Source organism: Ammospiza nelsoni, chromosome 3 (genome assembly GCF_027579445.1).
Source record: "Ammospiza nelsoni isolate bAmmNel1 chromosome 3, bAmmNel1.pri, whole genome shotgun sequence".
Lineage (NCBI taxonomy): Eukaryota > Metazoa > Chordata > Aves > Passeriformes > Passerellidae > Ammospiza > Ammospiza nelsoni.
In genome coordinates this window covers 81456934-81472134 of record NC_080635.1, presented here as the reverse complement: position 1 = coordinate 81472134, position 15201 = coordinate 81456934, and the positions used below count along the sequence as shown (strand labels likewise).

Below are 15201 nucleotides of genomic sequence, written 5' to 3'. Positions count from 1 at the left end.
CACCTACACCTACTTTCTTAGATTAATTATGCATTACTTTTACTTTTGATGTGTACTGTCTATTCTTACTTTAATGGAAAAAATGCTGACCAAAAGATACATGTTGAAGGTGTAGAAGGTATGTTAGATTTGTGGAAAGGCAGACCATATTCAAATAAAACCAACCAAACTAAGCCCCAACTTTTATTAGAGCTTCCTGTTTTTTTTTTTCTTGTACTTCTGATATTAATTGGCAACTTGTATTTTGAAAGGTTTGCTGATGAATTCTCTCTACTTTAAATCACCAGGTTTTGCTGGTGTCAGTTACTGTTTCTGAGTTTTGTGTGTGTGTGTGTCTAGCTTTCTAGCAAAGATATGACAATATTCATTAGGTTTCACTGTTGCTGGAAAGCTGTAGGATGCGTGTGCCAGCTCAAATGGGCTGTTGATGTGTATTCCATCTTTTTGTTTGGTCTCATTGATCCTCTGGGCCACACTTGGAGCCTGCTGGGCTCTGGCTTGCTCCAAACACTGAGCTGACCTCATAAGCTTTGTGCCTCAGGTAAAACAGAGCAGTTCTCTCTTCCTGTTAATCACTGAGAAGTGAAACTGATACAGGTTAAGCACAACATGGTTGTGAACCTCGTAGTTGCTACAGGAGCTGAAGCCAGCTGCTTCCTAAGGGTGTAGTATGTACTGTCCCTAGTTCTGGTGGTAAGCACTTAAAGATCTTCAAAGTTTGTGGGTGCTCATCCATTCATACTCACCTGCAGGATGTAAGCTTATCTCAAGGCTACAGCCTTGTTTTTTCTCTTTGCCATGTGATGTGACAGCCCCTGGCCTTGGGGAAGGTTGTGCTGGAAGAATTGGTGCTGTGTGCAGCTTGCTCAGAGCAGTGCTGCTGACCCCGGCACCTCTCCACGCTGTAGGTGGCTCCACTCTGTGTTTGGTTGTGCTCTGTACTTTGGATCCTTGTGGCTCTGAGGGAGCCATTCTCTGCAGAGGGAGTTCATCCTTCTCTCCACTGTAGCTTTTCACCTCTCCTGCCTGTTGCAGCAAACAGCTTGGCTCCATCAAACTGCTGCTGTCACTGGGCATCAGCTGTGGTGGTGTTCAGAATATGCAATGTCAAGTCACCTATCTCCTTTCTTGCATGATGTCTCACTGGGGCAGCAGCATTGGCCATTTAGTTTGCATGGATTTATGTCTGAAAATCCATTCTTAAAGGTTTTACCAAGGGCTTTTGTTGAGGGTGAAACAATAATTCTTAGTAGTTTTACTGTCTTAACCCCTTTGCATCTGTAGAGTCACTAGAGTGTGATAAGCCATTTCTCTATCTTCTGTTCTCTTTTGTTCTAGCTTGTCATTGTTTTAAAATCTCACTTCAGTGGGAGCAACAGGGTAGTTCTAATTTCAGTTCATGTTACATATTTAGTTAAAAATCAAGGTATGACAAATTCGTAGACAACTCATAAGTCCAAAGAATGTGATATCTTTTTGGCAAACTGTCAGTGCTAAATATTTGAATCAGTCACTTGACGTTTCCACTAGCTCCTTAGAAAGGTGAACTTCACAGATTAGAATGAAATACAATGTTTAACTGTGTTCCCTGCTTTTCAATTTAGACTACTGCTGTGAAGCTTTCTTATAGTTACAGATGAATGTGTTTTCAGGGGCTGCTCTTTTTGGAAAGTTTACTGTTTTGCTCTGTCTTCTCTGAAAGGTCTGCATGGGATTTTTTGAGAGTTTCTTTGGTTTGATTTTGTCTCCTGTCCTCCATGGTTCTGCTGTATTGGTCTTCAGACCAACACAGGCATGTCCTTGTAACTTTTATTAATAGGAATGGTTGCTTTTGGATGAGATGATTCACCACAGCTGCCAGTATAAGGAAGAGTCAAAACATTGTGCCCCTTCATTGTGCTAATAATAGTGGTGTACCTTTTTGCTGGCTGGCAACACTGCTGTTTGTGGCAGCTTCAGAGGGGATTGCTGCAAGGGCAGTGAGGATCTCTGCTTTTTCCCTTTTGCCTTAGGATCTTTTCTCATGCAGCTTCATTTCTCACTCCATGACACTGAGCCCATCCTTTTCATTGAAATGACAGTGTATTTTCACTCTGCTATCAACTGCTTCTGATCTTGAACTTGTGGAAGGGCAAAGATGGTGCTATTTTTGGAGAAAAAAAAAAAAACACAAAAAACCCCTGCAAAACAAAACATTTTTTGTGCTGTGCTGGACAGGATGTTACTAAAACTATAACCTGGAGAGTTCCAGGGTAAAACAATATATGCACATAAGGATGTGCTATCAAAATCACCTAAACTAATGTGAAAATCCATTTGTTTTCTCAATACCAAGGGAGTTTCCATGTGATTGCCTTAATGTGGGACTTAGCCCTATTGGTTATGAAGAATTTTCAGTATCTGGAGCTTTATAGGAAAGAGAGAAAATCATTCTCTTAAAAGAAAAAAAATCTTTACAGCCGAAGAGACTTAAAACAAGCAGGCTTAAATGAAAGACAGTATCCAAGCTCTTGGAAATTGCTGAAAGGCTGCAGAAGGTTGGTATCTGTCCCTTAGCAATTAGATCTTCCTAGAAATGTGTAGGAAATGCTTTGTGGGAGCTATAGACCTGAGTTTAGATATTTCATATTAGCTAAAGTCTTTGTGTTTGCTGTCCAGCTGTTTCAGTGCTTGAGTGAGAGAATATCAGAGGTTACTCAACAAGATTGTTGCCAGGCATTTGTCAGGCTTGATTTTTCGTATTCAGTGAAAATATGTAGAACTCCACTACCTGAAAACAGTAAATGCTGTAAAAAGGAAATAAAGAATAATTTTAAAGACTTGTGTTCCTATTTTATACAGACACTTAATTTTTTAATATGTGCATCAGGTAAAGCACATCATGTTTTCATGCATTTATTGAATGCTCAAAAAGGCTTTGTAAGAGAATCTTCTGTGATTTGCATCATTATGTTCTTCAGGAGTCTAAGTGCCAAATTGACTTTCTCTTTAATTGAGGTAGCTCCTGACATTTAAAACTATTACATATCTACAGTGTTGGAAAGGCTGCAGGGATCAGAAAAGATTCCTCATTTAGCAGAGAGAGTCTTTTCCTGAATATACTGTGTCCATATTTCTTTAAAACAAGTTACTTTTCATAATAATGCAAAAAGCCCTCTCCAGTTTCTTCTCCTCCATATTCTTCTTCCTACTCAGCAGCCATTCAGTACATGGAAATAAGGAAATGAGAAAATTTTGAAATAAGGGTACTTTGCATGAATTATTTCCAAAAATATTTGGAGGATTTGAATGTTGACATTTTCTTTGGATGTTAACAGTTAAGGAGTATAATGAAACTGTCAAATTAGAAAAGATATGAATTCCTTAGAAAACAATAACGTAAATACAGTGGTTTTCCTCTCAATGCAGTATACTTTTGTAGATATCATCTATTCCAGGAAAGTACCACAAATGCAAAGCATGCAGATGCAAAGAGTGACTTTGGGGCAGTGTGTCCCAAAATGACCAAATGTTTGGCATCTGACAGTACAGCTTAAATCGTATGAACTCCTAATGTGTGAAGGCTTGATATGCCTGCCAGTGAATGAGCAGTGCTGTATGATGGGAAAGATGTGAGTTATTCCAGAATCTCTGAGGGTTGTCTGGTGCTAGCCATGAAGACAGCCAGGTTGAGTGGGCCTTTGGCTACTGTGGTGTTGTGAATTGCAGCATTGCGTGCCCTGTTGTAAATGAGCACACAGAGAAGGGGCTGGTTAATCTGTATGTGGAGCTGTATTTTCTTTTAAGATCATTCCTGTTTGCATCTTTTCCCTCTTTTCACTCTGTCCCTGTGTTCTCCTGTGTTAGGAGAGGGGTGTTGGTTAGTTGACTTAGTTTTGAGATTCTATGGGAATCTTGAGGCAGAAAACTGAAGCTAATTTGCATGTATAATTCCCTTTTCCATCCAAGAACCACAGTCCTCTCTTAACTGATAGAGTGCCTTTGGGAAATGTCTGATATAGAACAAGATATAGAAGAGTTGAAACAGCTCTCATCCAACAGGCATGGGGAGACTGTCCCCAAAGTTCCAGGGTTCCAGGGAGTACATGCTTTGGGGTAATGCCATCATATCAATTTCGTCTTGCCTCCTGTTTTGCCTCTATTTTGGCTGTGCAGCTCGCTGCCAGTCGCAGTGATGGAGCCATTGCCAAGTCAGTCCATCTGGCTTAGCCTGTGCAAAATGCAGCTGTACCTCAGCCCACATCTGTGCCTCTTCCTGTGCTGTGGGGCCACTTTGTAGCCTGAAAGGAGTTGCCCGGTGTGTTTCTCTTCGCCCAGTACATCTCCTGTGTGGTCAGGTTTCAAGAGGGAAGGAATGTGAATCTATGTTCAGTCAAATACCTTGTGTGTTTCAATGTATCTGAGATTACAGGCAACTTCTTTGGTCCATTTGTGATTGACTGACAAAATGAGGTCAGGTTAAGTCTGTGTTGATTTCTAGGTCAGACTGAGCCTTAGACCCTTTTTTAGTTTAATTTCTCTCTAGTACTTGTAAGTGAACAATAACTTTAAAAATATTTGCTAAAGAGGGAATTAAAAATGGGTTTATTTTCTCACACAACTGTGAGAAAGTTGCAGAATTTAAACTGTTATTACACCTCATTCAGATCCCAATTATGGTCAAATTATTTTAATATTTTTTCCCTAGGAAATTAGACTAGACATGTGGAAAAAGCATTTCTTTTTCCCAAAAAATTATATTATTTTTTTAAGTGGTGTGATATGCCTGCTCTACCTTTTTATAGGAAAAAATACAATATTTAGTCAACATTACTGCATTTGGGGATCTTCTGGAAAGCTTAGAAAAGCTTATCTGGTAAAATGAATAGGTAATTGTGATTTCATTATTTTTAACCATAGGTTTTGATTGTTTGTTCTTCATTGGAGGGAGAAATAAATACAGGGAAGACATTTTCCATTCCAGCTTTTTAATAAGCAAGTGTGTATGTGGTGGGGAATTGTCTTCTCACAAAGGCTCAGTTCTGTGTGCTTTTCTATTATATATATTATAATAAACCTGATAGTTAAATCCAACCATCTCTTCTTAAAAAAAAAAATCTAAAATGACAAAGCTTCTTTAGAAGTGCATCCAAGAGTTAGTAGAGTAGTAATAGCTGTCAAGTTCAAAGCAAAGCTAGCAATTAAATCTTCTGGCCTATCATGCTAGAAATATCTTAAATTTCGCTGTTTTCAGCACACACTATCTCCTGTATTAGTATGAATGGATCTATTAAAATGCCTTTTATCACTGTGCTTTGAGCTTTTCTGTCTTCATGAAATCATGTAGCTGCTTTCTCTAAAAAGCCTTTAAAGAGCTTCCCACGTGTGATCTGATGAAAAGCACCTCACTGCTGGGAACCAGCCAGTCAAATAGCTGTTCAGCTGTGGTAACCTGAATATTTCTTGCCAAGAGAAAATGGTGTGGGATATGTGAACCAGAGGGAAGGCGGGGCGGGACTGTGGCAGGTGGGTAGCTTCCTACTCTGCTTCAGGGAATCCATGGGGATTTCATCTCCTGACTTGAGCAACAGCATACTTCAGCTGGCACTGTGCAGCAAAGAGCTTTACCCAGAGTTCATGAGGGCTTCTCTCTACTCTAAGCTGTACGCTTAAATTTTGCTTAAGTTTCCAGGATGTAGCTCTGTGTCTCCTTGGCAAAGGGCTTCAATTTGTTTGTGGCCTATTCTTGCACGGCAGAGTTTCCCTCTGAAAGCTGTGTTGTGTCCCTGGCTGCTGTGGGAGCTGGTGCTGCTGAGGGGTCTCATCTTTCTCTCCCTTCCCCCTGTGACTAGGGCTGACAGTGTAGGACTGTATGAAATGCTGTCTCCTGACAAAGCTAAGGAGGCTGCTGAGGATATGTTTTGCATAATCACAAGTTGTCACCACTGCAAGTAAAGTGAGAATCCAAAGCTAAAATTCCTTCTTGTGCATATAACCTGTCAAACCTCATCCTCTTTCCTGTGTGCCCTTTAGCATTTGTCCTTGGACCCTGTGGCTGCCAGGCTGTGAGCTGCATCATGAGCTCTGACAGGATGAAGTGCAGAGAGATGAGTTCACGGCCATTTGTGCCTCCTGGCTACTCTTGGCTGACACAAAGAAACAGATGACCCATGGGCTGTCACACAAATATAGAGTAGATCCCACAGCCTTTCTTTCCACATCTGCCACTGGTCCTCTGCTGAGGCTGACACAGGTTTTTTAATTCTTCTGCCCGTCAGTTTGTGCCTCTGTACAATTCAGTGTTCTTGTTGGAAACCATTACAGCACATCAGCAAAAGCCTGCCAGGTGAATGGAGCAGCAGCCAGCTGTAAAATGTAAACAAGTAGATAGGTATCTGTGGGAAATAAACTGTGAATTACAATGTTCCAGGACTGGGCCTAGGCAAGATGCCATTTAACATTTTCATTTCTAAGACAGAAGCTTGAAAAAAAAAAAGGCATTCATAAACAGCAGTTATGCTGTTTACCAGATTGCAATAATAACTAAGCAGTCAGAAAGAATGATTTATTTCTTTTTGATGAGTAAAACCAAAGGTATGTATACAGGATGTAGCTGTTCGTGTTTCTTGGAGAAAAGTTTTCCAGACATGAAGCATGAGGGGCTGCATCGAGGAGAACAGCAACTCTGCAAAAGTGTTGGGATCAAGCTGGATATCAGTGCACTGTTGTAGGAAGGGAAGATAGAACTAATTTAATTCTTGGTTGATGGGATTTATACAACAAGCATTTTTCTCCTGGCATGATAGAGGTGTTACAAATGACAATAACACTCAAATTCTGTATCTGATCCTAGTTTTTACATCTTTAAAAGGTCTTTTGAAAACCCTCAGTTGGATAGAAAGAGCCACAATAATTATTAGTGGTGAAAAAATTCCTGGAAATTGTGTAATATGGAAAGGGTGGAGTGTGAGCAAGTGATTTTTTTTCCACCTGCATTTTTATTAGTAGATACTGGATTCCTGTCCAGGTAATTTTAATACAGACTTAATATCATCCAAAGATAAATGTCAAAAAAATGTTGAATGTTGATAGTCAGGTCATTTTTGTGAGATAAATTGTTTAGTTGCTAATGCAGGATAAAACATCAGTAAAAAATTATCAAAAGAAAAGGCTGAGAAGACAGAGAAGGTTATTAAAACTATGGGAAAAGCATTTGGGGGGACACTTTACATGAATTAAATAACAATAAAAGAGTTAAAATAGCCCAGCAGCATGTGCAGGAGATGACCATTGTCCTTTCAGAAATTCTTGAGGTTGGATTCATTTGGTTGAAGCCTGAGAAAAGGAGGAAGATCTTTCAGGATAAAAGGATCCCATTTTATAAACCAGGATAAACATTTTATTTGTGTAAGAGATCAGAAAAAAGACTGCATTTTATGTACATTATGTGCATGTTCTTTCTACAGGATTTAGACATCCAGCTTCATGTTGAATATAATGATCAGCCTGCAGGCTGGGGGACTGGCAGGATGCTGACTTTTTAAGAAGAGACTCTTGGGAAGGAGAGGAGATAATTGGTTTGTCCATCTGTGTAGAGCTTAACCTAATAGCTGGATAACTCCTAGGAAATTCAGAGAGAAGGGTTGTAACTTCCACTTTGGATAAGGGGGGAGAGAGATTTGGAGTAGGAGGTAAATCTGTGAGGTCCTTCTGTAGAGAGGGTAAACTGAGTTTTTGTGGTTGGAAGAGGTTGCCCAGGAGCAAGCAGGAGGAGTGACAAACCCTGCTGATAAGAACTATTTGTTTCCTCGGGATGCCTCCTGCCTTTGTGAGCTACAAGTGGGAGAGAGGGCCCAGGAAGGCAGTGCTGGTGGAGAGGTTAGTGAGGGGCTGGCAAGGGCAAGGTTTTCAGAGGAAGAAAGAGATTAGGAGATGCATAAGTCAGATGAAGCTGATGCAATGACTGAGAGTGTTGGCCCAGGACAAGTTGTGTGCTAAAAAGAAAGAGAGCTGGCAGAAGAGAAGAAAAACATCTATGGTAGAGCTTTAGGAAATGAGTTTGAAAGCAACTTAAGCACTAACCATACCATACCTTAACTCTACAAGAGACTGCATTGACAAGAAAGTGTGTTGTACTCAATTCTTTCCTTTTTAAATTAATTTTCCTCCTCCCATTTAGAGAGTGATAAATATAACTAGAAACACTGTCTGAAGAGCTACATGGAAAGGTAAACAGCTGTAGCTCTTCAAACCAGTAAATTGCCCTTCCTGCCATTAGAGAAAGTGGCAAATCTCTCCAGGTTTCCAGCCCAAGGCAGGTTGTATGCCTAGGCAGTATTTGTTATCCATGTAAAAGCTACTTATCTTGCTGTCAGGGCACTTGGAAAATGTGTAATAATCTGTGGTGTTCAGGTTAACAATCTAATACATCCCATGGACCTTCTGACCCCAAGGTAGAGGAAACAGTTTTCTTATTTTACAAGTAGGTAGAGCATAATGAAAATAAATTTTTATTTTCCCCCTGAAATGTCAAGATAATTTAGGAAGATAGGCAATAATAATTTTTGTCAGTTTTCCTAATTTTCAAGCAAGATTTGTTTTAAAGAAGTAGGAGGGGAATGTTGAAGTGCGGAGGACGTGGAAGTAGTGAGGGGAGAACCTTGTTTTGGTGACAGAGCTGTTGGCTGAGTAACTGATCAGTAGCCTAGAATTTTGGAGTACATGGATCTGAGCTTTTTCGAACATTGGTTGCCCGAGTAACAGTAATTACTGTTTGTTTTTTTTCTAGAAGTACGGTAGCTATTTTTCCCATATCACATCTCCCTCTAAGTGGAAACCAGTGGAGGATGAGAATGTTGCAGAATGAGAATGTAGCAATACTTATTTTTAGGAGTTTTAAATGTTAAGGCAGACTTCAATAATTACAAATATTTTTAAATAGCAGGTTGTCTAAAACTTAAGATGAATAAGGAAAATGGGAATTTTGTGTTTGGCTGTAAACTTATTCCAAGCTGCATTCTTTTTAATATTTGATAACAAAAGACAGATTTTATGTTTAAAATCTACATACTCAGTTTGTGTAAATAAGTTTTATGAGTATTTGTTGGAAAGGAACTCAGCTGATAGTTTATTTCTGAGAAAAAACACTATTGGATAAATCTGAGAAGTGGGAAATAGCTTGCAGTGAAAGTAGGACTCCTGCCAGTTGCTGTTTTCTGAATTCATAGAATCATACAATTGTTTAGTTGAAAAAGACCTCTAAGATCATCAAGTCCAACTCTTAACCCAGCACTGCCAAGTCCACCACAAAACTTTGTCTGCTAGGACTGTACTATCACAAAATTTTAAAAGCTGCTTGGCAAAATGGAACTCTCAGTTCTGGTTTTATATGGTCAGTTGAAATAAAGTGTGACCCTTATCTTTTGTATTCCAGGCTTGTCTAACACTGCCAGAATCGTGGACTGGTTGGTGCTTTCTCATGGGATCCCTGTGACTGACAAAGGAGAGGTTGTTGTGGTAGGTGTTTGCCTTGACTGTCTTGATAACACTTGGCTGGGGCACAGACATGCAATTTTCAATGCAGCCACACTTTCATAGGACTCTTATGCCAACAGAAGCTGTGGGAGGGGAAAAATATGCCTGAGAGATGGGTTTTACAGTCTTGGGAATTGCCCTTGTGGTTGCCCATAAAAGTGGAAGCCACATAGCCTGGGGTAGTGTAAGAGGAGGGAATTTGTCAAAGTTTGCTTGTAATTATGGAGCTCTACCATGAAAAGGGTTGGTTCATTTACCAAAGAAATGTAGGAAAGCAACCAAATCTGCATTCTAATTGGCTTCCTAGCAAAATCCAAGTCACAGAGACTTGTTTGATAGCAATCCTCAAAGCACAGTTTAATGGTACCACCTAAAATGGGCTCACTAGGTTTTAATTTTTAAATCTCTACATAGCATGTGTGTATGTGTGTATATACACACACATGTATAAAACACATAAAAATATATCTCCATCTCTATAACAGAGCCTGTTGTGCTTTCATACGTGGTTTTTGATTTAATAGTTCCATTTCCTGTGTACTCCATATGTCCCACATACTTCATACTCCAAATAAGGGAGAGAGATAGTATAGTGATTTCCTTTTTGAGATAGCTACAGTTCTATACAGTACTCGATAGCAAATTGATATAGTTGGTAAATGCACCTCCAGTCAAACAAAAAACATAGCACATATTCAGTTTCAGATCTTTTAAAAGGCAGCAGAACTTGTGTTTAAATAATGAAAACCTATCTGTTTCTCTGTGGTTTGGAGAAGGTCATCCTGCTAATATCACTACAGCTGCAAGTTCTGCATTATGGTTGCTCTAATATATGGCTATATGCAGAAGGAATGGCATTTTTAGATTTTTTTATTTGCTTGAGCTCGTGACCTGCTGTTAGTAGCTTTCCATTTTTCAAGCAATGCTGCTTTTGCACACATTGATGTTCTGGAAATAGTACTAAAACGTCATGCTTATGGACTAGCAGATTGTATAATATTTTTCCCTCCTTTTCTTTGAAACTCATATTCTTGGCTTATCAAAGTGTAACAGTGTTCTTACTTGACTTGTTTTGACTACTGGGAAAACCCCTTGTGAAAACATAATCATACCCTCATTGGCTTATATTTTAAGTATTGAAGATTTAATGTAACAGTCTGTATGCTCTGCTTGAGTAACATATCTTAATATAAAGCAGTATTTCTTAATTATATAGCTAGTTTAAATATTTTAATTTTTTTTTCTGCTCCATTGTTTAGTACTAATTGGAAAGGTCTATATTTTCACGTCTTTTTTACAAGCAGAAGATCTAAATGAGAGGGGAGAAGAGGAGAGATAACATTTATTTTGAAGCCAAAATGTCTGATACTGTCTTTCATATCCCTTGCTTAAAAAAAAAGTTGAGGTTAAAAAAAGGTAAATCTACAGTTTTATTGTTCTTTAATTTAACCAGCTGATTTAAAATTTAAATACAAAGAAGCAGAAAGATTTTTTTTTTTGTCCCTCACAGTGCTGTAGTTACTTTTATAAACTTTCAGCTTGCAAGTAATCAGCATTTTTCCTATTTTTAGAAAACTATGCTCGAAACATATCATTAATTCCTGATACTTAGAAACTTGAAGAAAATCCTTATAAGACATGGGAAATGGCAAGTTTATACATGTCTATGCTTGGGGTCAGTGATTTCTTGAAACAGTTCCCCTCCCATTTAGTGATGTACTTTACCCTGCCTCATGGGTATTCAGGGAGTGACAGCAGCTCTTCTTGATCTCCTCGTGGGAAGCTGAATGAGCCAAGGTCCCTCAGCCTCTCTCCCTTCTTTCAGCTCTCCATGCCTCTCCTGAAGAGTCCCATCATAGTCATCTGCCTCTGCATTCACCACTGTGCTCTTTCAGCAGTGCAGCTTGTTCTGTTCTCACCTTGCTGTTTGTTTAGTTTTCTGCTGAGGTGCCTCTAAAGATCCTCAAACTTCTCCAGGCACCATATCCCATTTTCTGAAACATGAGGGGAAAACCAGGTCTAGTGTACTCTCAGGAGCTGTGTCCATTGTCTTGGAAAAGCATGCATAACTGGTCAGTCTTTTTTTCATTTTCTCAAACAAGTGTAAGCCTAAGTTGAGTGTGTTCTGTTCCAGCAAAAGTCAAACTGTGAAACCTGTATGATCTTTCCTGGCCTTTGATCAGTGTGAGAGCAGCTCTGACATCTTGTGAGCATACACGGTTAAAATGTGCCTTGAGTTCTTGGATCTTTCTGCTGCCTTCCAACCCTATTTCACTGAAATGGCTCTAAGGGATTACTGAAATGGAGCATGTCCTGGCAGAGATCTGTATTGGAAAATATCTGTGGCATACAGATGATCATGAGGTATTTGTGTAAAGCACAAGAACATACCATACATAGCTCAGATGATTAATACAAAGCAGAGAAGCTTTGCCCTCTGATTTTCCTTGTCTGGCAGGCAAGACCCTGCCACTCCTGTCTGTGTGACAGTGAACATAGGGGGACAGCTCATGATCTTTCCTAAGCATCTAAAGAGGCTTGTGCTCTTGTCATCTTTTTTAGACATGCTTTTGTAGCTTGCTCCTGCTCACTAATAGGGAGAGAAGGGAACAGATGGGGAGTCAGAGTTTGCCAGTAAAATGTGAAATTCTTCTCTAATGATCTAGTGTTGGCTTGAAATTCAGATTTTCTATTAGAGTTGATAATTTCTGTTCCATTGTTTATAACCTTAAAAGAGTTCTAATGTTTCATTTCACTGTGGAAGGAAACAATCAAAATATTTTGGCTTTGCTTCAGAAAAAGATGTTTTCTAAGTAGCTGTCTGTAACCTTAATGGCAGTTGAGACCTATATAAACTTTATCATTGTACCATAATTTAGTGACAAGTGTGTGATCAAGATCCAGTGATACAGTAATAATTTGAATTATCATAATCATCATTATTAATTTATGTCTTATAGCAGTAGCCAGAGACAACTTGGCTCAGTCCAACATAGGAAACAGGTAACTAAAATAAAATTTGATAAAGATGTAAATATCTGTCTACAAAAGTCAAAGTGTTTTTTCAGCCTATGACATAAAGAAAGAATTATATTGTGGAGGTGACAAACTCATTCTGTGATGTCAGCCACAAAATAAAATTTATTTTTAATTATAGTTAATGAAAGGATGAAAAACCAAATGTATTTATTTGCCTTAGTCACAAAAAATCTTCCCCACTAATAAAGAAGGGTTCGAGGGTGGGAAATATTTCTCAGTATGCAACATTTTAAAAAGTAAATTATCTCTGCTCATTCTTAATCCATCTGCATTTCTTTGTTTGCCGGGTTGTTTATGTGTTTAGGTCTGTGGCTAGCTCAGATCATCATGGAAGTGGTTCTGACCAGGCATGGCCTGCTCAGCCTTCATTGCTTTTAATTCTTAGTTTTGAATGCCCCTCTAGTGCTGCAGAACAACTTGGCATCCTATTGAAATAAATAGCTGTGGATTGCATTTCTGAGGCTTTGTTTCAAATGTTGGAGGGTTTTTTCCATATATTTTTTTCTATTTGTTGTTGCAGGCAATTTTTTAAAAAAAACAGTATTAGCTTCTAATATAGGAACGTTCTGGGGTCTTACCATATACCAAAACCTGATTAGGAGTTATTTCTCACCTCTTTTGATGTTTGCAGAAATTAGTCTGGCTGTGAATGTTTACTTTTTATATGCATGCTATGTATATGTGGCATTGGTTTTTTGTAGTTTGTTCCAGGTTCTGTAAAATTTATCACCTTTCTGTTAAGAGGGAATTGCAAGAGTTAGTGTGTTGGGGATGATTGATTTTCTCCAGCTCAGTGTGTGAGAAAGGAAACAAAGGACACTGACCACTGCAGATGTACAGAGTATTAAATACAGAGTATTAAATGTGCTGGAATGTACTGTCAACGCATGAAGCAGGGAAAGAGGCACAAGTCAAGACACTCATCTGCTGTTGTGTATTTTGACCTTTATAAAGTTAAGTAACCACTACACACCTTGGAGCAATTTTTTGTCTTATGCAAAAGAATCTCGTTGCTGCATAACAGTGAGTTCCTAAGCTTTCACAAGCTTTCTTCCACCTTTTGTATTTTTTTTTTAATGCAGTGTACACAACTCCATTACAGCAGTACTTGAGAAATTTTCTTGTCACTAGATTCAGACATTGCAGTAGAGCCTCTAATTTTCTCTGAACAGTTTTCCATTCTCCTGGTAAGGTATTGATCCTAACAAGAATCGATAGCTCTTTCTACTGTTTGTGTCATGTCAGTATTACTAAATCTTCCTCCTATCCCTAGCAGTTATGAATTTGGCTCTTTCTCCTTTCTTCTGGCTTGCATTTTGCATGTCTCAATCCAGTCTCAATTTTCTATAAAATTTGCTGGTTGGCTTGAAGTAACACTGCAGAATAAAGACTGCCAATGGGAATGAAACAGCTAGAGAGATCTGGATCTCAGAGAGGGAAACTTCCCACTTCATCCCTTTCCTTTTCTGACATGATGAAAGGCTGATTTACAGCTTTCCATGTTATTCAGCAGTCCTTTTAATGTTTCTGTTATAAACTGAGATGCTGGTTGCCATTTCTGTCAAGCCTTGAGCTCAGGGCTGGGGAGGAAGCAGGTTGGTGGCTGGTCTGTCAGGCATAAGCTGAGCTGCATAAGCAAGCTGGTTTTCTTAGGGGGTATGGAAAGAACTTCTCCAAGCACTTGGGAGCCCTCTCAAACCTCAGCACTTTCTGTTCCAAGCCCAACAGCTACTTTTCAACATCGCTTTCTTTAACCAAACAGCAAAGCCAGTCTCCACAGAAGAAAACATTTCATTTTGAGTGTTAGTAGGGAAGGCAGGAGAGAGCACAAACTGTCTGTGTCACAGGATAATTATATTGTCTTATGCACTACATACCACTTTGCTTTTTCCATCTGCTAACTCTCTAACCACTGCTGTCTTTGCAAGAACCCAGATCTCGTGGTTATTTCAGGTCACTAGCAGGTATTGTAGCATCCTCTTCAAGCCAGCTCAGGTGATTAAGATCTGTGGTTAGAAGTTAAGCTCAGTTTGTTGCCCAGTATTAGAGTGTTGTGCCCAAGTATGAGAGCCTGTATGAGGGTGAAGGGGTCTCTGCCCAGCACAATGAATTCCTGCTCTAGTGCCATTTATATGTGCCCATATTCAGTCCTTTTATAGTCCTTCAACATTTTTTTTACTTCTTTATTAGCTATTTTTACAAATGGTTGGTTATTTTTATTAATTTCTAACAACCACATGGTTAGAAGCCCCATGTGTTCAGCTTTTGCTTAATATGTTTTAAATCTAGTATTTGGATGACTCCTGGTCTACATATCCTTCTCATTTTCACTGTCTCCCATGAGCCTCCTTTAGTGGGCTTTGGGGTTTTTTGTTCTTTTCAAGTACAGATAGATTTTGAATGTGGTGGTAGTTACTGACCTAGTTGTTTTGTCATTCATATTCCCAAACTCCCCATTAACTCAACTGCATGACTTCAGCTATTAGACTTCACGGGTTTAGAGTTTATGTTGCACTGCCTTGGCTTACAGCTGATCCCCTATGTCTGATGTTGAGTCCTCCCTATTCTCCATGTAGAATATAGTTTGGTGTGGGTGAAAAATGCCTGAATTTATTCTGTTGCATTATAGGCTCTTCCTACACTGCTCTG

At 39.1% G+C, this 15201-nt stretch overlaps 1 protein-coding gene across 3 annotated transcripts in view; it reads left to right on the top strand.

Moving 5' to 3' along the window:
- The window catches only part of RNF144A (ring finger protein 144A), a 70700-nt gene that overhangs the window by 5206 nt on the left and 50293 nt on the right, over window positions 1–15201 (top strand). For all 3 annotated transcript variants that reach the window (XM_059467320.1, XM_059467319.1, XM_059467321.1), the window contains exon 2: window positions 9413–9495. The gene's annotated coding sequence lies outside the window, so the exon portion shown is untranslated. The remainder of the gene's footprint in view (window positions 1–9412; window positions 9496–15201) is intronic.